Source organism: Anomalospiza imberbis, chromosome 10 (assembly GCF_031753505.1).
Source record: "Anomalospiza imberbis isolate Cuckoo-Finch-1a 21T00152 chromosome 10, ASM3175350v1, whole genome shotgun sequence".
Classification (NCBI taxonomy): Eukaryota; Metazoa; Chordata; class Aves; order Passeriformes; family Viduidae; genus Anomalospiza; species Anomalospiza imberbis.
Window position 1 is genome coordinate 15,261,961 of NC_089690.1, and position 22,598 is coordinate 15,284,558.

At 39.4% G+C, this 22,598-nt stretch overlaps 1 protein-coding gene across 4 annotated transcripts in view; it reads right to left on the minus strand.

Annotated features, from left to right (window-relative positions):
- Positions 1–14,661, minus strand: part of ZBTB38 (zinc finger and BTB domain containing 38) — a 40,446-nt gene extending 25,785 nt beyond the window's left edge. For 2 of the 4 annotated variants that reach the window (XM_068200804.1, XM_068200805.1), the window contains exons 1-2: positions 4,366–4,382; positions 44–179 (exon numbers count right to left, since the gene is read on the minus strand). The gene's annotated coding sequence lies outside the window, so the exon portion shown is untranslated. Of the gene's footprint in view, positions 1–43; positions 180–4,365; positions 10,926–11,846; positions 12,068–13,790 lie in introns of those variants that run through there. The other 2 variants (XR_011002645.1, XM_068200806.1) reach the window with 2 other exon arrangements.
- Between the last annotated feature and the right edge of the window lie 7,937 nt (positions 14,662–22,598).

A 22,598-nucleotide genomic window follows, 5' to 3' on the forward strand; every position in this document is an offset into this window, starting at 1 on the left:
CAACAACTCACTAGCACAGTATAAATTCCAAAATGCTACGTACTGTATATGCACATCTCATGTTACTGGAAGACGCAAAGCTCCTTTGTTTTTTTTTTCTCGGCAGCTTTTCTTAGCTACGTTTGCACAATGACATTCTGACATCATGGAGGTCAATGCAGATACGAAAGTGCTGTCATCTTGAAGAAAAAAAAATTGAGATATAAAACCATAGCTGCAAAGATAATAATAATAATGATAATTAAAAATTTCACATCACCTACTTAATGTCTATTACCCTCTGAGATTAATAGCACATACGTTGTTCAGCTGCATACGTTAAATTGGTATCACCCTCTGCAGAGACTGCAAGAGTAATTGTAGGAATTAGATTTTTGTAAATGTCAAAAAAGGGTTATCATCTGGAAAACTTAAAAATACAACAAAATATTTTGCATGTATAATGAAAAATATGCAAAGAGAAAAGCATCAAAAACTGCCAATCTGATTTTTTTTTAAAAATGCCTAATAAGCAAAATTTTCATTGTCACTCTGTCTCCAGAAGGAGAATGAGAGAACCATGCTGCAGTTTATTGTAATCTGAGTTACCTTCCCAGAAGGCTAAACCATCAGATGAGGTAAAACAAACCATTCAATATACCTGTTTAGAGAGTAAAATCCCCCCCACTATGTCGGTGACTTCTCTCAGCTCTTTATCTCTCTACCTGCAAATACCGCAAGATGATATCCAGCACAAGAACAGAACTGTGAAGATTAATGTGTTAGCTCCAAAAATATTCCACTGAAAGATTTCCTTGGGTAACCATTGTTTACCATATGTATAAGTAAATCTAGATGGTTTCTGAGCAATTGCAGAAATAAACAGCTCTTTGTGAGGCCAAATTTGTCCAGAGAAGCGCTAGCTTTCATTTGACCTGCCAGTACGGCTGAGGAAGAAAGCAGCCAAATTTTCAAACACATATTCTTTCCCTAGGAACCTGTGTATGTGATGATTTATTTTTTCTCCAAAAAAAGCACCTCTTTTTAAAAGGGGAGACTAATACCAAATATTGTATTAAATCAGAAAATGTTGCACAGCAAAAACTAGGCTGCTGTACGTATGTATTCACTTCTTTTCAAAAAATAGACAATCTTATTTTGCTTTTTTCCACCTTTTTTTTTAATGATTAAATAGGTATCTCTTTAATTTGGAGGTTTTTCTTTGGGAAATTATTTGGCATTTTGCTCACTTTCATTTTAAAGGCTGGGAATGAGATGTTCCTAAGTCGGTGCTTTAAAATATTCAGAATCCCCTTCCATAAATAGCACATCTGTCACAGAAAGGGAATCCAGCCAACAGAAAGGCAGATCAGACCAGCAAAAACAACTGCTATTCCAGTGCATGATTACAAAATAAGTTTGGATTTTAGCAAGCCTTTATTTAGATTTTTTTGTTTGTTTTGAGTTTTTTTAAGTATGAGCTGTCTGATTATATAGATGCCACCATGTATGAAATTTAAGAATGTTAAATATGGATTAATTTTGAGGGTTTTTAATGTTCATCTCTTAGTCAAATATATATTGTCATGTTAGTTTAAAACCAAGTTCCTATAGATTTCAAGAACAGAAGATTTGGGCTATATGGAGCAGTTTGTTAAAGTATGATATTATTATTTCAGAAGCAAGTGGTAGTTTTATTTAAAGACAATGATTTCCAGCAAAAGACCGATTTCAGTGGAGTCTCACAATAAATATATCTGTTCCTGCATTCTTGAAGTCAGCATTCTCATTCACCCAGATAAGTAGTGCTCTGGGACAGACACAACAAGGTGATCTGGGTTGTGTGATCTAGAAAACATTAAAGACCTGCTGGAAGTGAACACAGCAGAGGAATAAACATCCCACACTGAACAGGGAAGTGAGCTTGTCCAAATCTTTATGCTTATCTCTTGCTTTAATGGGCCATATTCAGTGCTTAGTAATAGTTTTGCAGGCTTAGATTTGCAATGATTTTGCTTCGGACTCAATTTCAGCTCAGAAATCAGTCTCTAAGTCCTTCTATAATTGCACAATACATGCCATAGTAAATAAATAAATTTCAAAAATTGCACTTGTATGTTGCACAAAGTAAGTGCAATTTTTCAAGGTTGACATATATTAATACTATACGTTACTTCTCAGTCAGCTACTTGGATTTAAGTCTAACATAATTTGTGCCAAAACTGTTACAGTCCCAAGGCACTGTCTCACTTGAATCCTTATGTCAAAATTCCCTGCGTCTGCAGGATCAGGACTACCTCTGTCCATGCTATAAGCTTGTGTTGGTTCTGTATTCAATCAGCTTAAAGTGAGCCTATTTCAAGTATCCACACTGGATCTCACAGGCTATTCCTGTTGCAGCCTTTCTCACTTTCAAGCATCCTACTTGTAAACATGCTTCCTCTTCCTTTATTTATCACCACTCGAGTGCAACAACATCTTATCTCTCCTCACATACTATAGCTTATCAAAATTGGTGGGGAATGAAGAGTTCCAGCATCACTTTATATTGAGCATTCTCCTCATGGTATATATTTTTTAGAGGAAATGTCCTAGTCCTCCACATCAATCATTTAGCAAAAAGAGGTAGAGTGTGGAAAGAAAGACTCACTTCAAGTCCCTAAAACTGTACTGATTTTTGTCTCAAAGTATTACCACACCTTGTCTTCCTAAGAAGGAAATACTAAGGGCAGTCTAATAGTCTGGGAACTCTACAAGCACTAACCTTTTAAATACCTGTAGGAAGACTAGGAGACTTTGAGAAATAAGTGACAAACACTTTTAATTTTATATGTGTCTGTCATATAAAGCTAGCTTCTGTCTTTCTTTGACAGTGGCCCAAGCTGGACCAAGGGACTAAACTGTGCCTCCACCTATACAGAAGACATGCCGCATGTGGGACTTCTGCTTAATAGTAGTGAACATGTTTAATAAGTGAATGAACAAACACACATACCCTTGGATTCACTCCCACCTTAGTGCTTATACTTTTGTTTCTTTTGTTTTTAAAACTGTTTGTCAAATAAATGAGCTGCACACAACAATCAAGGGACAGAATCAGCTCCAACCCTCAAGAAACTGTAGTCAACTGTTTGGTGATACCATCCCTGCAAAGCAATGACAAGGGGACATGAAGCACAGCTGGGAATCCAGGGTGGGTGTTTCTAAAAGGGCATTCCAGAACTGGCTACAGCCTATCAGCAAACCTGCTCTTGGAATGACTTCTTCAGCCTCTGATTTTAGCTGCATTAATTATGTTTGTCTCTTCATTCCACTAGTGCCATTGCATAAAACACATTATTGATGAGCACTCAGTTTGAAATTCAGAGTTATTCTGGAGAACAAAAAATCCACACCCTTTATCAAGAACTAAAATTCTCTGACCTAACACACTCAGGAAAGCATCCACATTCCCAGCCACTGAGCCTAGTAATTAACCTGCTGCTCAACTGCCTTCCATCCAAACTCCTACTGCTACATCCCACGTGAAGAAGCTGCCTTCTTCAGTACTGAAACCTCCACTAGTTGTTGTTGGGATGTAGAAAACAAGGCAGGGGGAGGAAAAAAAATGTACTGATGATAGAACTTCCAGAGTTTGCCTTGCCAGAGCCAAAGTAATCAGCCATTTATGCCTGATCGGGACAACATGCCCTGGACTTCCTTTTGTGTACACATCTAGTTTAAATTGCCCCAAGGATACAGACTAACTCAGCTGAGTGCTGACAGTTTTCCCAGACTTTCCCACAATTCCTTCTGTGTATCTGTATGGCTACGAAGTCTTCCATTATTTGCTGGGACAGAAAACAGTTGTTCTTTGTTATTCCTATGATTGATTTACACAGCTTCACTTTTAATTGTCACACTCATATGAACAGGCAATCAAAAATAATATCTAAGTGATCTAAGATGCAAGTTTAGACTCTTGCCGTTCCTGTTAGATAGGACTTTTCCAGCTGAATTAAAAGAGCAGCATTTAAAGGCAATTCCTTTTATAAAAGGCAAGTACTGATAATCTAGAAAAACAGCAAGTATCTGAATATTATGAAATGTATTCAATACTCCATTGTATCAATGTGTTATGAATATACATTAGGAAAAAGCATAGTCTTTCCTACACTGAAGGATCCCAGAAAAGTCATATATTAAGATACACTGAGATGCTGGATGGTTTTTTGTGAAATGCTTCTAAGAGCCACTTACAGTCCAGTACTCTATAAACCATAACATTTGTAAGGACAGAACATCTGAGATTCACTGTAAACAAATGGCAAAATGATGTCTTAAAACACTGTAGAACCATCCATGGAATCTCAAGAAAATGATACCTTTACAGATATTTGCACTCACCTTTATAGGTTGTATTTCTGTATAATGTGACACTCACAATTATTAGCAATAACAAGTGGCTTTGTCTTGGTTTTTCTCTGAATAGTGCTTTAATTACCAATAAGCAAGGTCTCTCCATCTAATTCTATCTCCTAAGGCCCTACATGCTTTCTAAACTGCTGCCAGACACTATGACAAAGGTTTCAAATTTCTGTCTCTTCTCACTCCTGGCTAATTCACATGATTAGTGAATGTAGGTATTGTATTTTTATCAAATTTACTATGTCCTTGCCACTTTTATTTTTCTTTGTAGAAAACAGCACAACTTGCTTGTGTTGATCAGCTCAACCATGTTCACATCACCAATTTCTTCCAGTTTCAAGGAGCAAACTTTTCTTTTAGAGAGTAACAGAATCAAAGATTTGATATGGGAAGAGTCTTCACTGAGTCACATAAAATCCTGCAGAGAGATTACAGTAATTTTATCTGAATCATCCTTGGTAATACTAGACACTAGAGACCAGCAAGGCAATAAAAATTAGGTTGGAAAAAAAGGAAGTTTCTCAAAGTAGCCAACATAAAATCTATTTAGCCATTTTACATTTTCCAATCATCAAAAAATTTTCTTTGAAAAACACATGATTAAAGATACTTCTGGAACATAAGACTTTCAGAAGAACCAGTCTGTGAATATGATCTCAATTATTGTTGGTTTTCTTCTTCCATAAAGCTTTAGTAGAGACTGTCCACCTATTTTAAAGAACAAACAAGATGAGAATAACACACATTTCTCATTATTAAAAATAGTAAGAAATCACTTGTGAATAATGCAAGTACTGGAACAAGCAGGGGTAGGAAGCTGACATATGTCAGCAGAAGAGAAAATACTTGAAGTCCCACAAGAGCTGTTTACCATTTGATAAAATAAAATGTCACATAACAGGACAGAGTAATCTCACTGCTCAAAACCCACGTGTAGAGAAGACTGCCTCACAGCTCCAAATAATCTTACAAATGTAGAACCAATGCAATGAACAAATCCATTTCAGGCTCACATGTTCAAGCTTAGCTGTCCAATACGCTGCTAAATGTGGGCTGCTCTTTGAGGCCAGTAGATCTCAAACCATTTCTCCTAATTAGTTACTTTGTGAAGCTTGTTCCTTCATTTCTTCCTCTGCTCCTGACAAATGGGAGGGGAGTTCTAAGCATTTGTGTTCCAACTTTTAACCTGGTATATGTAACCAAGACCCAAGAGCGTTAATGATGAACCCCAGATCATTTCCTCCAACAGCAGAGTGAGATTTGTCTACTCCCACTCTCTTCTTCTACCATCATTTCCACAGCTATGACTATTTATTGTCCTGACCAGACAGGTACCTCATTTTAAAAAAAGTTGTTCTACAAATCACAGCTCTCTACAGTCTGAACTAGTTCAGCCAGAACTGAGGTCATTGTAAATGAGGGCCTGTTTAAAGAGCTTTCAGTCCTAGATCACTTACAAAATAAATTACATAATTTCTCTCTGCACAAATTCCACAGCTCTTCCATTTGCAGAACTGAAACTGTTGTGATGGTTTGAATAAGCCAGGAAGATAAATGGACACACTAACAGAAAGCTGTATCCCATTAAGTCCTTCAGAGTTTCAATGAAATTTTAGGAGCTGGTGAGCAATGGTAGTGCTTTGTTAGAGTGCTGAAGTACAAAAGGCTCTATTAACAATAATAATACACTTTTACAGCATGTTTTATCCAACAATCTCAGAGATCATTACAAACATTAATTGAGCTTAACTATAGCCTGTGATGAATTAGCATTATTATGCTAATTTTATGGATGGAAAGAAAAAGACAGAGAGGTTAAGTGATTCACTCAGGAATAGAACCCAGCACCACGTGCACAAGGGGGTTATCCCAACCAAGAATTGTTGACAGACTAATCCAAGTGGGATGTCAGATACAAACACTATAAAGCACTCCCAAAACCATGATGTAATTGCTGTGAGGAAGTGCTCACCAGCAAGGGAGAAGTGTTGCTGTGGACGTACAGCAGGTAAATTTCTTTTACTTGTTCATTTACTTTGAAACTCTCACTGGACCTTTGCAAGATCATTCGTAAGCACCAAGAATTTCTTACTGGTTATATTGGTTTAGTCAGATATATATCTAAAAGTAGGAGAATATTTTGAATTATGGTCATGAAGCCTGAAGCAGTCATCTGTGTTATTCACATAAATTATGACTTCAAAGAAGAGGACAGCATGACTGTATCCAGTTGCTTTAAAACATCATGCTGGATATAGAAAGGAGGACAAAACAGTTAAAATAATAAAATATCTCTCCAAGTTCCATTCCAGTATCCTCCAATATTTTTAGCTCTTGGAATAAAAAACCAAACAACAACAACCAAACATTTAAAAGCTGTTTTGGCTTCCTCTTCTTATTGAATGTCCTGGAAAACACTTAATCTGTCACTCATTAATCTTAGTCTGATTTAATGTATCTCTCAATAAGAGCTACAACAAAGTTGCATCTTTGCCAAGCATCAGAGACTCTATTTCAGACAAAAATAATCCTTTGCCTTTCTTCCACCCTTTGTACCATTCATCATATGCTACTTATTTAACACTGGTAGTCTGTTTCATGTGCCTGCTAGTTTTCTACTTTTAGACTGCCTTTTCAATGATTCCTAATTTCCATGATATTTGATAAATTTTGAAACATTATCAGTCTCTAGAATATCACAACCTTTATGCAAATGTGTCTTGTTAATCCCCAAAAATTATTTTAATTAAGTCCTTAACATACTTGCCATTGTTAACAGCAGAAGAAAGCAAATGTTCTCTTATGAATATCCAACAGGGAGTAACTAGTAATTGATGAAAAGTATTTTCCTCTACAACATACTGAAGAAATTATTGGTGATTACCATTTTCTTTTTTCATTAATCTTCTTAAAGGTTTCTTACCTGCTTATGCTGAATATGCCTTTTATTTGCTGGGCAGTTCTGGCTCTATCACTTTATATGAAAGGTTTCCCTTCTTCCTCATTTCATAAAAATTAAGTTAGTGTAACATAGGAGCTGAACAGTACGGACATAAGCAAATCAACTGCAGCACCAGCTTAGTCTCCATTTCCAGCAAACCACAAGCTTCCCTGCCAGCAGTATGGTCAATGGTGGGAGCTTTATCCAGGAGATTTCACTTAGGGCCTTGAGGATTCCATACATTAACACCTTCTGAACACTGCTGGTTCAGATATACCAGTAATGACATTACTTCCATGCTGATTCTGACAGAAGTTGACATTTGGAAAGAACAGTCAAAATGATGAGCAGTAGAAGAGCCCAATACAGCCAATCAGGACTACAGGGGCTCAACCTCACACAACTGAACAGGCAGAGTCAGGCAGAGAACACTTCTGTTTTGACCCTCTCCGTGTTCAATATGAACTGAAAGTAAACCCTGAGCCCAGGACCTTTGGGTCGAGATGAGTATTTTTGTTGCTTTGTTTACTTTTATAAGAAAGGTCCAAACAACCACAGATCCATCTACATTGTCAGTTGCAGGATGTAATTGCAGCAGCACCTTAATACCTGAGCTAATTTGAGTAGCAACAGAAAGGAAGATACACAATTGCTCACTTCAGCCTAGGCCAATCACACAAATTCCTGGGATCCCAGACCTGGTGGAATTACAGTAAAATCCCTAATTTTGGTGATCTTCCAAGTTTCCACAAACACTTGAGGCTGAATCTGTGTCACGCTTCTCAACATGAGGTGTTTGTTCTTGATCCAGGTAAAGGGTTAAATCCATTCTTTCAAGAACCAACTGCATCACTTTTGTTTGTCCTGGTTCACTGCCTTGCTGTGCAAACACTTGTGCTGGCCCAGGGAAAAGGGGTAGGAACAAATACCTGTGCCTGGGGAAGTGGTGTGACGGCCCCTTTTGGGAAGCAGCTCCTGGAAGAACTGGCACCACCTTCTGTGCCTGCCACCTCTTAACACAGCCTTATAATTTATTTAAACTGGTAGGAGCCAGGCAGAGATCACACTGCTCCCAGTGCCTGGTCCTTATGAAGGCTGGCTGCTCCCTAGGGACAGGGAGATAGATGGCAGCAAGCAGAGCAGGTGGCTCACCAGACACCCTCCACCTGTCCTGAAGTAAGGGACAGGGCAAGCTAGGGGTGGTAGCCAGGGTCAAAACAGGTCATCAAGCAAGTTCATGACAATGAGACAGGTCCAAGGTCAGGCTGAGAAGTCAGTCTGGGTCAGATAGAGCCCTGTGACTGACAGGCAGGTCTGTGATGCCAGAGAAGGTCAAGCAGGAGTGGTCCAGCCTTGTGATCCCCAGTCAGGACAACAATGAGAGGAGAGAGTCAAGGTCAGGCTGGGAAGTCAGTCCATAGGTCTGAGGCCAGAACAGTCCACAATGCCAAGATCAACAGGCACAGATACAGGCACAGCTATGGCTGTGGTAGAAATAGGTATTGAATGTAAAACAGAGCCTATGGGCCCATGGGTAGGGCTGTGAGGGAGGCCAATAAAGGGTTATTAGTGTCATCAGGGTCCTGACAGTTCTACTCATTCCTCTTCCTTGTGTCCTGTTCCTCCCACCCTCCTCATTCTAGCTTAGTGCTTGTGAGGCTGCATGTGGAGTCAGAGCAGCTCAGGAGGAAACCAATCCTCTTGGTAAGGTTATTTCCCCATGCTGCTGTGTGAACACCAGAACTGGTGCTGTGGCATTGGCTGGAACTTGTGGCTCAGGGCTGAATATCAATAGACAGTGGTAGATGTGGCAGTGTGGTCTAAGTGGGGTGTCTCCCACCTACACTCAGAGTCTTCTGGAATAGTATAGATATAAATTTTCAGATTGCAATTACCTTCTAATATAAGAGCAAGTGTATTGCAAGTGTCACTGCTCACAAACATCATTTTAGAATTAATTTTTATGTTTATATAGCTCTACTTGATGATCTATATGCAGCTGGACTAGATGGTTGTTGTGGGTCCTTCCCAGCTGAAATATTGTATTCTATAGACACAGTTGTGGATACACTTATATTTGCCTAAAAGTACTAGAAGACAGTGTCTCTGAGAGCATAGTCTGGGCTAGAAACATTAAAATAAAAGAGAACCAGTCACAAGGAAGAAGAAAGGGAAAAAGAAACAATATCTTTTTTTTTTTTTTAATCAGAGCTTGTTTTTTCTTTCCAAACTCTATGTAATAACCCAGCAATGGAATGCAAATTAACATTCATGTTTTTTTTTAAACAATAGCCTTTGTATTCTGAACCACACTGACAAAACAGAACAATACAAAAAGAACACGATCACAAAATCTTTTTCCAGAAATGTGCAAAACAGTTTTGCACATTTTGCACAGCTTCCATCTAACTGTGAGGGAATCTGCTTTGGAAAGTAATAATAAAGAGAAGTTGGAAGTCCAACTTCTCTTTACTCAGTGGTGAATGTATTTCATTTTTTTCTCAAGCTGAATTTCAAACTGTTACATCACAGCAAATTCCATGAAGTCAGTATGGCCCTGGGCTCTAGGTCTAGGCAGCCAGGCAGAGCAGATATAAGCAAGAGCAAAGCTTGATTTCCAGGATTTTCGTTATCAATGAAAAATGCACTGAAAAGCACAGTGATTCACTGTCAGAGACCTGACCACTCACTGTGCTTGCAAATACAGAAAACAGAATGTATCACCTAAACCTATCACCTTTTGAGCTGAAGACACTGAGAGAGAATATTCATGATACTTGATGCCAGCTTTACTTCTGAGTAAAAGGTAAAAACACATGTAAAAGCATGCTTTCTCCTGAAAAATTTTAAAATTTGGAAAACTAATCACACGATTGCAGTTACTGCTGGCAGATGTCAGCTCCCGTGGAAAAGAATTTATCTGCTACCCTATTAAACTGCTGTGTAATCTCTATTTAGGCCCAATCACTGCTTTCAACCCACATGTGTAAAATATCCCAACCTATCTTTACATGTAGGCAGAACCACATGGCCTGAGAGACCTTCCTGGAAGGTGTTAAAAAGCTTTGCAGGACTGCAGAACATCTGTCATGAAGATGTCACAGATGACTGGTACACTGGCAGTGTTTGGCAGAGGTACTCCAAGTATAGCCAACTTGAGAGTTCACCTGCTCCAAGCATGTCCCACTCCAGGGGAGAGGCTGGGCACAGCCTGCTGTGGTCCAGGACAGCTCAAAGGGTCTCACTTAGGACAATTGTTTATAGGGATGCAGAAGAGTTGGCTTTAGTCATAGTAATTTTCCATCCGGGCCACAATTAGGGTCAGTAACTTTCTTTGAAAGTTTGATAATAAAAATGTTGTTCCACTCAAGTTGTTATTCAGTCTTGAAAACTAATTTTCCAAGGCTATTCTTTGAAAAACAGGAGCTGACAGAGTTTCTGATAAGCTCAAGAGGAGCTTAGTGCAGGTGCTGTTCATCAAGGCCGAGGCTTAATGGGTGTTTCTGAGATGACAGTGCAGCCCAAGGAGTGGGGGAGGATGTACCACCGGAGAAGGCAACCTTGAAGATAAACTCCAAGGTGTTTCTGTCTACAGTCTCTGAAATGATAACTACCAACAGCAGTCATCACTCTGAAATACTCTGTATAAACCATCAGAAGACATCCTCTCCATAAACAGTGGAGAATATACAACTTAACAAGCAATACCAGTCATAATCCTCTGAAGGGAGAAGGATCACCACAAGGACAATTGGTTTCTGTTTGTCTTTTCTACACAGCATGCAGTTCTCAGCCATTTTCAGCCTGTGGTTACTCACTGTGGGTGAGCAGGTTGGCTGCTGCTGCTTTTTGACGTTCTGTGCCACTATAGAATGGACCAATGTCATTTTACAAATGCAGAGCAAAAGCAGGGACAAAATAGTGTACTTACGTTATGCATTTAAAACATAAAAACACAACAAAGCAAAAGTAGTTTAAGAGAGCTTTTTAGAGGTGTCATAAGGGATAAGGAGAAAGTCAGAAATCAGCTACATCCCTCATTATGTTATGCCTACCTGACAAAGATTCTACTGGCGTTACCTCTTACTTTTATAAGGAAGAGCTGTATTGGAGAAAAGGATTTGATTATTCTGGAATGTTTAGTGTCTTGTTAAATATAACATGCTGAGCATACTTGTTTGAGTAAGTCTGTGGTTGCCTTAGCTTGTGGTCTACAATTTCATGCAGATAAAACTGCATGAAATCTGGTATTATCTAAAGGTTTATCAATTGGAATTTAAGTCAACTGCAAACTCTGCCTGTAAAAGATACTGAAATTACTGTTGTTATAACAGCCACCATCAATCTGCATTAGTGACTGAACTTAAGACCATCTGCTCCTGGGGCTATAACCCCAAAGAAGCCATAGAAAGGAAAAACCGTGAACTGCTTCCTGATATCCAGGGCTTTTTGCCAGGACAAGAGCTTGTGAACACGACACTCAGAAGAGAGACCCCATTGATCACTCAACTTGTGTTACCAGAATTCTGTAGAGATGACTGTTTCCACCACTATGCAGGTTTCAGTTTGCGGTTATTCTAAATCTGGTCCTGTACTTGCAGTGCAGTTAAGTGATACTCAGAACAGGCCATGTTACTCCAGTCTTCACACAGACAGCACTTTTTTTCCACCTGTCAGTTTGGACTTTCCCCCACCTCCCTGTAGCAGGACTCTTCTAATCTCTCCTGCTCTGATTCAGCCCTGGGAATAACAGGGTAAAATAAGAGAAGCAGCAAGTATTTGTCTGGAGTAATTTTTAGGTTCCATTGCTAATATGGAGCTATGGTATTATATAGTTTGTTTTCATATTTTTACATAGCAATTCAGTGATGTGGAAATGTGTGCATTTCTAAAAGACATGTTCAGGAGTTGTGACTGTACATATCAGACATCCTGTGTTGTTTTTGACATCCTGTGACGTTTTCTTCGCTGAGCTCTCGGTTTAACAAGCGCTCGAGCAAGGCGGCCCGGGGGCGGGCGGAAGGCCCGGCCAGCAGCCCAGCCCCCAGCCCCCAGCCCCGCGGTGGCTGCGCACGGCGGCAGAGCCAGGGCTGGGCGGCTCCGGGCAGCAGCCGGGCTCAGCTCAGACAAAGCTCAGGCTGCTTCTGGTTCCCAAGTCGTTACCTGCATACCATTCTCTCTGCTATACTGCCACGCAGGAAACTTTTTCCCCCATCATACTTAAAATTCAGGGCTCATTCCAAAGTGGAACTCATTATCAGCTGGCTTTAGTTTTCAGTATCTGTGCAAACTGTGCTGTACTTATGACAATGGTAATAAGCTAAAATAAAGATCAAGCTGAAAACAACTTATCTGCTTCCGGACCACAGAAGAAATTGGCAAGTGGTTGGGCTCATACTTCCTCTTTTTTTTTTTTTTTTTTTTTGTACTTCTGGTTACAAAGAGGGATCTCATTGGCTCATCTGAACTCACTGCTAAATAAGCAGGTTTCTACTCCTTTTCCATCTGCTTGTCACACCTGCAAAAGTAAGACCGTGTACATAAGGCCACTGCTTTCAAATTTAAATGTCACAAGTTGAGCATGTCAATATGTAGTGAATGGTACAGTAATGCAGCAGTTACTGAAATTTACCCTGAAGTACAATGTAATTTTTTTCCTCATCACAGCATTATAGGATAGGATCTGGGGATCCTATTAGTAGGAAGTGTATTAGCATTTATTTTATAAAATAACTTTTAGCTTCACAGATCTGTATCAAAGCTAAAAGCAAACATACCCAGTAAAGTTAAGCATTAAAAGGCAAGCGAACACCAGATTTGTTTTCCTTCAGTTTTATAATAATATAAAAGCTGACAGTTCATTTTCTGGTGTACATACTTACGTGTGCATTTCGTACTTATGTGTGCATTCATGATCTCTTGGAGTTGACAATGCTAGAAAAATTTTCAATTAAAAATTATTCTAGTTTTTCAGATTTCTACGTCTAGGTAGCCTCTCTCAAAATAAATCCCCAAGGATTTAATTAGCTTTACCTTACTTCAAAAGGCAACCTCTAGACTTTCCAGAGCACATAGTGAACGTAAGGAAGCCAGAGGTGTAAATGTTATGCCCTTTCCTCAAGTATAGCAATTTTAGTGGTCCTACAAGAACAATGTATCAACATTGTTACATCAAGAACTCATTGTTTTAAATGCATAAACCAAAATAATTTGTGTTTCTATTTTTTGATGTATTTCAGAATTCAACAGAAAAAGGGACAAATTCACCAAAAAAGGTAGTTCACTAAAATCGTAATAAAACTTCATTGGTCTAAATGTAATGAGTAAAGAAAGAATAGTGTACATCTTTTCAGATATTAAAAACTATTCTGAAACTTGATTCTTCAAGTTGATTTTCCATTTGGAAAGACTGTTAAGCGGAACTTACTTTACTGCTGTTACTTGCCTATCTAATAATAGTTACCTTCAGGTAGATTCCATCGTATTCTTTGTGATCATAATTTTCACTACCAGTGAAAGTAGGTTTTCATTTATTTTAAAATAAATTCTGGTATAGATTTCATTTGGCAAACCTGCAGTATTCTCACATGCCAAGTTGTACTCTGTCTTCTGCTTGATCTTGTTTCATAGCCAGCTTCATAGTAGTAGGGTCATAATAACAAGAATATGAAAATTGTTAAATGAGTGAACAGTTCGACTTCCCTTGAGTTCCAGTCAGTGTCATAAAAATACTTTGTGCAGGAGTATCCAAGACCTTCTTCTTTTTACAGTCCTGATGATCATAATTTCTTAGAAAGTGGAAAGTTAGAATTTTACATGTAAGATCACTCACCTAACTCAGCAAACTAAATAGCTGCTGTGTCATTAATGTTTGCCATGTGGTGAGTAATTGCACCAAGTCTTCGCCTCTTGAATAGCTTGGTTTGCTGCTCTTTGTTTCACTGACCATAAACCACAGGGTTAAAACATAGTGCAAATAACAAAGTAAGAAGGGCTGTAAAACAGTGCTTTCATGGTGTCTTCCAACAGTTGTTATAAGTAGCAGAAGGTGCAAACTCAATTGCAGTCCATGAATAATGACAGTTTTTCTGGGCTTTTTATTTTAGATATTTGAATTGCCATCATGTCTTTCTTCTCTGCAGAAGAGGCAGTAGTCAATTACAATGATGATTATATTAACTACAATTAAAACAATTCCAGCTGCTCTGACAAAAGTAGCTCCAGGCAGAGTTGGCCATGAGGTTCTGTTTTGAGTATACCTTGAGGTGTTTCTTTTCTGCCTTTTGTAAGTAATAGGCAAATAGCTTTGAGCTTTGTTATAATCCAAGCACAAATGATGATTCACTGAGCTCACCGGTGGTAATTAACTGCGGAGATCAACATACGCAGCTAAATAGTCTCATGTTTGTCTGTGTGACCATCAATTAAGCAAGTACTTATGTACACAAATACTACAGTTTAAGCACTTCCAAAGCAGTTGGGTAATTTCAGTGCATAAATCCTTTTTTCAAAAGTCATATAACAGTCTTGGTGGAAGCTTTCACTTTGCTCATGGCCAGCTGTCACTCAGCTGTTAGCCATAGGATTCCTCCTGACAAGTTTCCAGGCTGCTTTGGAGAGCCCGGTGACCTCATTTTTATTACACCAAAGACCAGTCTGTGCTGGGCTGTTGGCTAACAGCAAGCCACAACGCAGGTACTACATATAATTTCTTAATTTGTCTTAACAAAACCCTAGAGCAGATTTTCCATAGTTCACCTACAGTCATCTTCTTCCAGAGTACTTCTGAATACAAACAGCATGTGGATGGGGGAGAGTCAGTATCTCTTACTGACGCTGCATGGCTGAAGAAGGTGACATAGTGTCTCCACAGACATGTGTGGCCTTTGGGCACATGGAGAAGAAATCAGCATTTAAAATTGTTACATGGGCTGCAAAAAGTCTGTGGAAAAATACAGAGTATATGAAGCTTATTTTGATGAAAGTGTCAGAGACAGGTATTGCATGTATACAAGCTTTACATAAAAAGAGAAATACTATTATTTTTCTTTTGTTTAAACAAAAGGGGCCAGTGACTGCAGCTTCACTCCAAGGGCCTGAATCACCACTTCCTGTCAACTTGTTAGCACTAACAGATCACTTCAGAGCTACAGCTCAAAAGCTTTGAACTGCCCCACCTGCCAGCTTCTGTTTGTACAGTGCAATCACTGAGCTGCAGTACAGCAGTGTCAATACTGGTGTCTGGAGCTATTTTTAAAGTGCACTGCATTGTCATGAATCAGCCTTCTGGTCTCCTACTGTAATCTGTTTAGCAAATGGCACATTGCACATTTAGCTACTTCAGCCACTTTTATATATATATACATATCTATCTATATATATATGCATGGTAGGCATTCAGTCTTCCATTTATTGTGCAGAATGATGAACTCATTGAAATGATGCATTAAAAGCAGAAAACTGCTATTGTTTTTGTTAGAATTCTCAGAATAGACATTGTAGAATTAAACCACTGAGTCCTGTGGTTGTCAGGGGCTCTAGAAAGTCAATTTTATATGTGCATAAATAAGGAAAGCTTTGCTTAGTCATTCATCTATCAGTCGGTTGTTTCCTATGTATGGGCAAAAAAATAACAGCGGTTAAAGGGTCTTCTCTGCAGTTTAGATCTGTATGCTGATTAAGATCAGTCTGCAAGACGTGGTAAAATTTCAATTTATGAATTTTACAGTTCTTGTAATGGAGTCATGAGGCCTGTTCACTCAAGTCTTTACCCATAACATATGGAAGTCTTCATCTTGCAGATTTTCCAATATTACAAAAGCTTAAAGAATGTTAACACTGAGTTTGATAGGAAGTGAAGCCTGTTTGTACATCAGCAATGTTTCTACATGAGCAATGTTTCTACATGGAGCTAAAGATTAATTTTAAAAGCACCACAGACTTAATTTGGAGATTTTATTTAGACTACATGGAAGAAAAATTCATATTAGCATTTACATGAAATAATAATCCCACAATATATCAGTTGTATTATTTCAGGCACTGCCCATGGACATTACAATGATAATATATTGATAAATAAATTAGGAGACGTTTAAAGGAAATCAAAATCAGATTGCCACTCTTAACGTATCTTATACTGTCTTCTATCATTGACATCTTCTATTCATTAACTTTCAAAACTCCAAACTAATTTTGACTAAATACATATAGAAATATTTAATAATCTGAAAGCAGTATTTTGTCTCTGCTGAAACAAAATGATTTTTAATACTTAAATTTTTAGTTGCTGAAGTGGTCTGGTAATGTAAATCAAAAAGAATACACACCCAGCAGAAGTAAACTCCCCCTGCTCAAGAGGGGCAGTTAGATCTGGCATCCAGGACCTGGTGCTTAGGCTGTGTCCTGAAGTGTCCCTGTCTGAGGAGCCTGGCTGGCCCATCCTGCAGCCAGGGCTGCTGCTGTGTGACATGAGAAGCAGCTCCCCCTTCAGCAGGTGGTAGCTGTGACAGTACTGACCCCACACTGTTTCTGGCAGTCCCTAAAACACGGCAGCTCTAAGGTGTCACACGCTTCAACCCCTTTGTGCTCCAGAAGAATGAGGGTCTCCTTATTCTCACAGCCCCATCACATCCAACAGCCCCGTATGGATGTCTTAGGTAACTCAGGATGTTTTAAAAGGCACTGGAAGCCTCAATCTAGGAAACTAAATTTAATCCCAAATATCACTGCATGAGCAGCCTGATTCTGGCCTAACTGTAATCCTGATATGAGAGAGACTTCAAACAAGGAAAAATGTGGATTACAGTGTGAGATGCTAGGAAGGCATCACTTGCTAACAGGTCAGACTGATGTTCAGATAAGGTATGTCTAAACTGTCTGTAATACCACAAAGCTGACTGAATTTATTCTGAAAAAAAATATCCACATGACAGAAAATTATGTGCAATTCCAGCTAAAATCATGGCCTCTCTTCCACTGAAGCCAAAGGGTACTGCTGGGTTCAACTGGACAGGACTGGTTTAAGGTGAAAGTGTAGGGATTGATGCTGAATGCTTTCTAGTCTGTTGCAGTTTTTATTCAGACTCATGAGAAAGAATGTTGTTTGCTATAGGTGAAATGTTAAGAAGATAGGACATATTCAAAAGTATTTTGATTTTGTACCAATAATCTATTCCCAAATTTAAGAAATATCATTTGGAGAAATTTCACAATACAAGAAGAGTATAGGAATATGGGGAACATAAAGGATGAGAATGATGAAGTAAAAATAATTCAGAAGTAGGAAAATTTTTTAAGTTTGAACCTACTGAGGCAATATTTAAAGGCAATATATGACTCAGATCTTAGGGTGCAGACTCACTGAATAATATCAAGAATAATTTTCAAATATATCTTGCAGAGTTTAAATATAAAAGCACATTTTCCAGAAATAGTTTTTCTTATTTCTGAGAAGAATAATCTGATGTATCCCCACTCTTTTGATGTTTAGCTACTGGGTATAGTTTTATTCTTTGAGTGTAACACAAACTGTAGTCTTAAATTCGTCCCTTTACTGATAAGAGTTTCATGTAGGGAATACCCAGACTTTTATTTGGAAAAGACAAATTTTAAAAACAGATAAAACATCAATTTCAGCAGTACACTTATGCCTATCAAACTCTTATAATTAAAGGAATATGATGTAACTTGACTGTATCTTCAAAGAAAGTTAACTTACCTTGTATTTTGTCTCTGTTCAAATTGGAGTACTTTTTGCATGTTTCCTTCTCTGTGTTGCTAAAACATTGCTCATTGTAAAAGAAGAAGCAAGAGAAATTAAAGAGAAGCAAAAACAGAGAAGTTACTTGGAAACCAAAACGTCTACAACATAATTACATACTTAGAATGCGAGTCCTTCTAGAGGCATTTACAGTTTTTTATGCCATCAAAAACTCAAAAAGTAATAGCAAGAAATATAAATATTGTAATAACTACAATAAACTCACAGTAATCATAGATTTACTGAGGCTTAAAATTTTACAGAAACAGAAAAAGTAACAAATCTCAGCTCCCCTTACTTAGAATGTAATTCTCCTAATCAATTAGCTGTGATAAAGAGAATACCTGTTAATAGCCTAAGACATACGGTGCTTAATTTAGCTGCTCTGATTCACAGACAAGGGAACATATACAGTCATTATATTTTTGTTGTTGTTATTGGGGATGATATTTTATCCCTGTCAACATTCTTTGGGTTCTCAACATGTTTTCTAGCATTCCTCTCTGAAAGCATTATAAAAATCCTTCTTCCACTCAGGTAGAGTAGGAAAAAAAGTAAGATCTTTTGATGCTTTTCTTAAGGCATGAACTATGCAACTATGAACTACTTCAAGCTGGTATCCTGGGTAGAAAACAGCAGCAACCAGGGATATCTGCACCAGTACATTTTGTATAATGGCACTGGGAAAAACATGTCTCCCATCTTCTCTGACTTGTCCTTGAAAGCTCCTCCTTTGCTCCAACCACCAGAAATCAGCAGGCAGAACTTCCTTTGGCTGGTTTTTCATACTGAGTGTATCTGTGGCTGTCTCTATGCACAAGTACCTGCTGAATCAGACTGACATAGCTACAACCCACTACATTTTGTTGATACTTCTCAGACAGGGCTTGTGACTTAAAAGGGGCTGCAGCATGCTTTCAGCAAGACCATAGTGGGCTTGCAGGCTTTGGGCTTTTTTTTTTTTTTTTTTAATTATAATTTTATGAACTAGGGGTAATAAAATTATTCTAGTTCCATAGAACACATAGAGATAGAACACATCTGAGAAGCAATGTTATTGCTAGTTCTAAGGGAAAAAAAAACAAGTAGACAATATGCTGCTTATGACCAGCAGAGAGGATGTGGTCCCTTCTCTGTCATGTTATTGTCCAACTGAAGATTCTCAGTGTACCATTACAACAGGCCAGGCTCTCTGGGTGACAGTGAGCTAAGACTGCAGATCTGGTAAGGAGAGTTGCAGCAACACACAGGTATCTTTCAGCTAACATCCTACTAACAGCAGCTGCCAACAGCAAATTAGTTGATGGCTCTGTGCTAAGGCAGTGAGCAGGGCTTTTCACAGCACAGCCCATTTGGGGTGTGCTGTAATTGGGGTTTGGTAGGTGTGCGGCAAATTCAGGAAGTGCAATTTGCACCTCGTTGGGAATGAGTCAGATCCTTGAAGCTTCAATTTCAGCTTTGCTGCTGCCTCCTCATTGTTCTGACTAATACAATGATTTCATACCCAGCTAAGTATGGTAAAAGCCAGCTGCATGGCCTCTAGGTTACAGCCAGCTCATGCTGGCGTCAAAGCTAAAAGACTCCCACAGATTTCAGGGGAGCAGTTGCGGGCCACTCCAGCTACCTGTAAGCAAAATTATTAACTACATGAGAAACACACAAATCAAGATGCATTTAACAATACAACACACTGCATCAGAAGTCATTAGCATCTCAATGCTTAGGTGTCAAATTTGGAACATCTGAAAGAGGCCAGAAGTTCAGAAAGAACAAAGCAGATGGACATAAGACCTCTAACATATTAAAAACCAAGAAACTTGAAATAGCCAGCAACTTAAAATGCAAATCTAGCTCTCTAAACATGTGAAAAAAAGGCCTAGAAAAATGCCCTGTATGGTTTTGGCCCAGATGTCCCAAATTACTGCACGTCCCAAATGCACTATGCTGTGAAAAGTCCTGCCCACTGCCTCAGCACGTACTTGTTCAACACCACAGGATCAGTGTCCTGTGTTAACTTGGTATGACCTTGGTCCTGGGCAATGGGCAACAGTGAAGTTATATATACACACTGGCACATTTCATGGTCAGTGTACACATTTACAGAATACAGGCTTCTTTCCAATTTATTTAATTACTATAATTAAAGTATTTCAAAAACCATTTTTTACTAATGGGTACGTTTTTTCCTTCTGTTTATAAATTAACTTTAATAATTTGTGAAGAACACAGAGGGTGTAATGACTTAAAATAATGTAAAATTTGAAAGATTTAGTAATAGTTTTATTTCCTTGCGTTCTTCCATTGGAACCACGACTTGGCAATGCATTTGATAAGTGTTTTTCCTTCTGATCTTGTGTAAGCCAAAACCTTGGTCTGACAAATGATATTGTGAGAGCAGTTATCTAAAGCTGCCTGGAGCTCTGGCAAAATCGGGCCAAGGGCCTTGATGCTAACCCTGCAAAAAGTAATCGGGGTTTGCAGTTGGGCATTATTGGCAGAGTAAGATTAGATTTGGGTCTGTAAGGCTGTTGTAACTGCAGAAAATGAAGACCTCATAATTTATTAGTGTTCCTAGTTAGTCCACAACATTGTTTTCTTAAAAGGTAAGGATAAGGTCAGCAGTGAAACCCAGAAGCTTCCCCACCTCTCCAGAAGAACTGCAGGGAGAAAGACCAGGGTAATTTGACAGAGGTCAGACTTTGTATGTACTTGCTGTACAGTATTCTCTAGTCTCAGAATAGTGCAGCTGACAGCTAGGATCCCTCCTTTCTAACAGATGTCAGGTGTATTTCAATAAGTCTCGAAACCATGGATGGCTTTCTGAGCCTGATGTGAAAACTGAGATTCTAAGGTTTCCTGCATGCAATTTATAACCTCCTTAGAGGCCCAGATTATCAGCCTTGCCTGCCTATCAAGCACTACTCACTTTTTGGGTCAAAGAGGCATCAAAATGGGGAGAGAAGAGGACGAGCTCATCATTTCCTGTCTTCTCAGCAGTCTGCTCCCAGTGTTTCTTGGCTCCTCTGTGACGAACGTGGCATTGTTTGTGGAACAATGTCATGTTTTAATGATTTGCAAAGTACTATGAATCTTGCATATTAAAGATACTCAGAAAGCATTAACAGCTGCTATTTAGTGCAGCGAAGTTTTATAGAATTTCAAGGATATAGACAAATTATGTGTTGAACAATAAGCCCCCATTATAGTGAGCTTACTTAAATAGCCCATCAAGACTTCCATAAATTGGCAATAGCGTGAGCGAAATTAATATAGGATTTAAAAATATTTTAAATTTAATTTGCTACATCTGAAGTAGCAATATTTTCAGATGGATCTTAGTTAAAGTACATAAAATAAATATTAAAAAACCTCAATGTCTACTTGCCAAATAATTAAACATTCGGAACCCATAAGGTGTCTGACCCCAGCGTGACCCGCTGCCACTGCGCTGGTGCTACCGGCGTCATTCCCGCCCGGCACCGCCAGGAACGCCTGTTCGGGGTGTCCCATGCCATCAGCAGCTGGCGTACCCCGCGGAGGCGCCGCTCCTGGCCGGCCCGAGCTGCGGCCGAGGGTCGCGGCCGCGCCCGGGACGCGGCGCCGCCCGGAGCAGCCCCGCCTGAGGGGCCCGGCCGCCGCGCCGTGGCGCCCCCTGGCGGGGCGGGCCCGCCCTGGCGCCCCCGCCGCCCCGCGCCCTGAGGGAGCAGCGGGCCCAGCGCGGGACGGCGGGGAACGAACGCCGGGGAACGCCGGGGAACGCCGGCACCGCAGCGAGCACCGGCCTCGCACCGGCCTCGCACCGGCCTGGCTGGGGAGGCTGGGGAAGGGGCTGCCGGAGGCGCTGGAACATTATTATTTTTAGGGACAGTAAAGTGCTGTGGTCACAGCCCCTTGCAGGAAGCCTTATTAAAACTAATTATTGCTCCTTATTAGAGCCACATTAAATTTGTGTTAATACATTAAAAGGTACAGAGTGGCAGAAAAGGCAGGGCAGTAATAGTATAAGCTGAATAAACTTTCCATTTTTTAGTAAAACCTTGAGGAGAGCGTCTGCAATATTTAACCTAAAAGACAGTGCACCTGGTTGGCAGAAATCATCATCATCCCAGTGTCAGGAGCACGTTAACATTTCAGATTACAAACAAGAAGTGCTTTTAAAATGATGTTTGTAGAGGTTAACAATAATTTCCTTCCTTAACATATAATAAAGTTGTAGTAAAATAATATTTGCATTCTCTATTAAAGCAAGTCTGCAGATGACCAGCTGATTTGTATTAAAGAACATTTACTGGTTTGTTTTTTGTATTGCAGCCGCTGGAACAGCAGGACCAGCACCTCCAAAATCTGCCCGGGCCACTGGCACCACCAGCCGCTGGAGCTCGAGTCCATTTTGAAGCCAGGGCGAAGTGAACAGCTGGCTCGAATGAACGCCTGGGAGCCCACACCCTCGCTCTCCCTCAAATAACAATGCTTATTGCATTCTTATTACGCCGAAAGGAAAGCAATAAG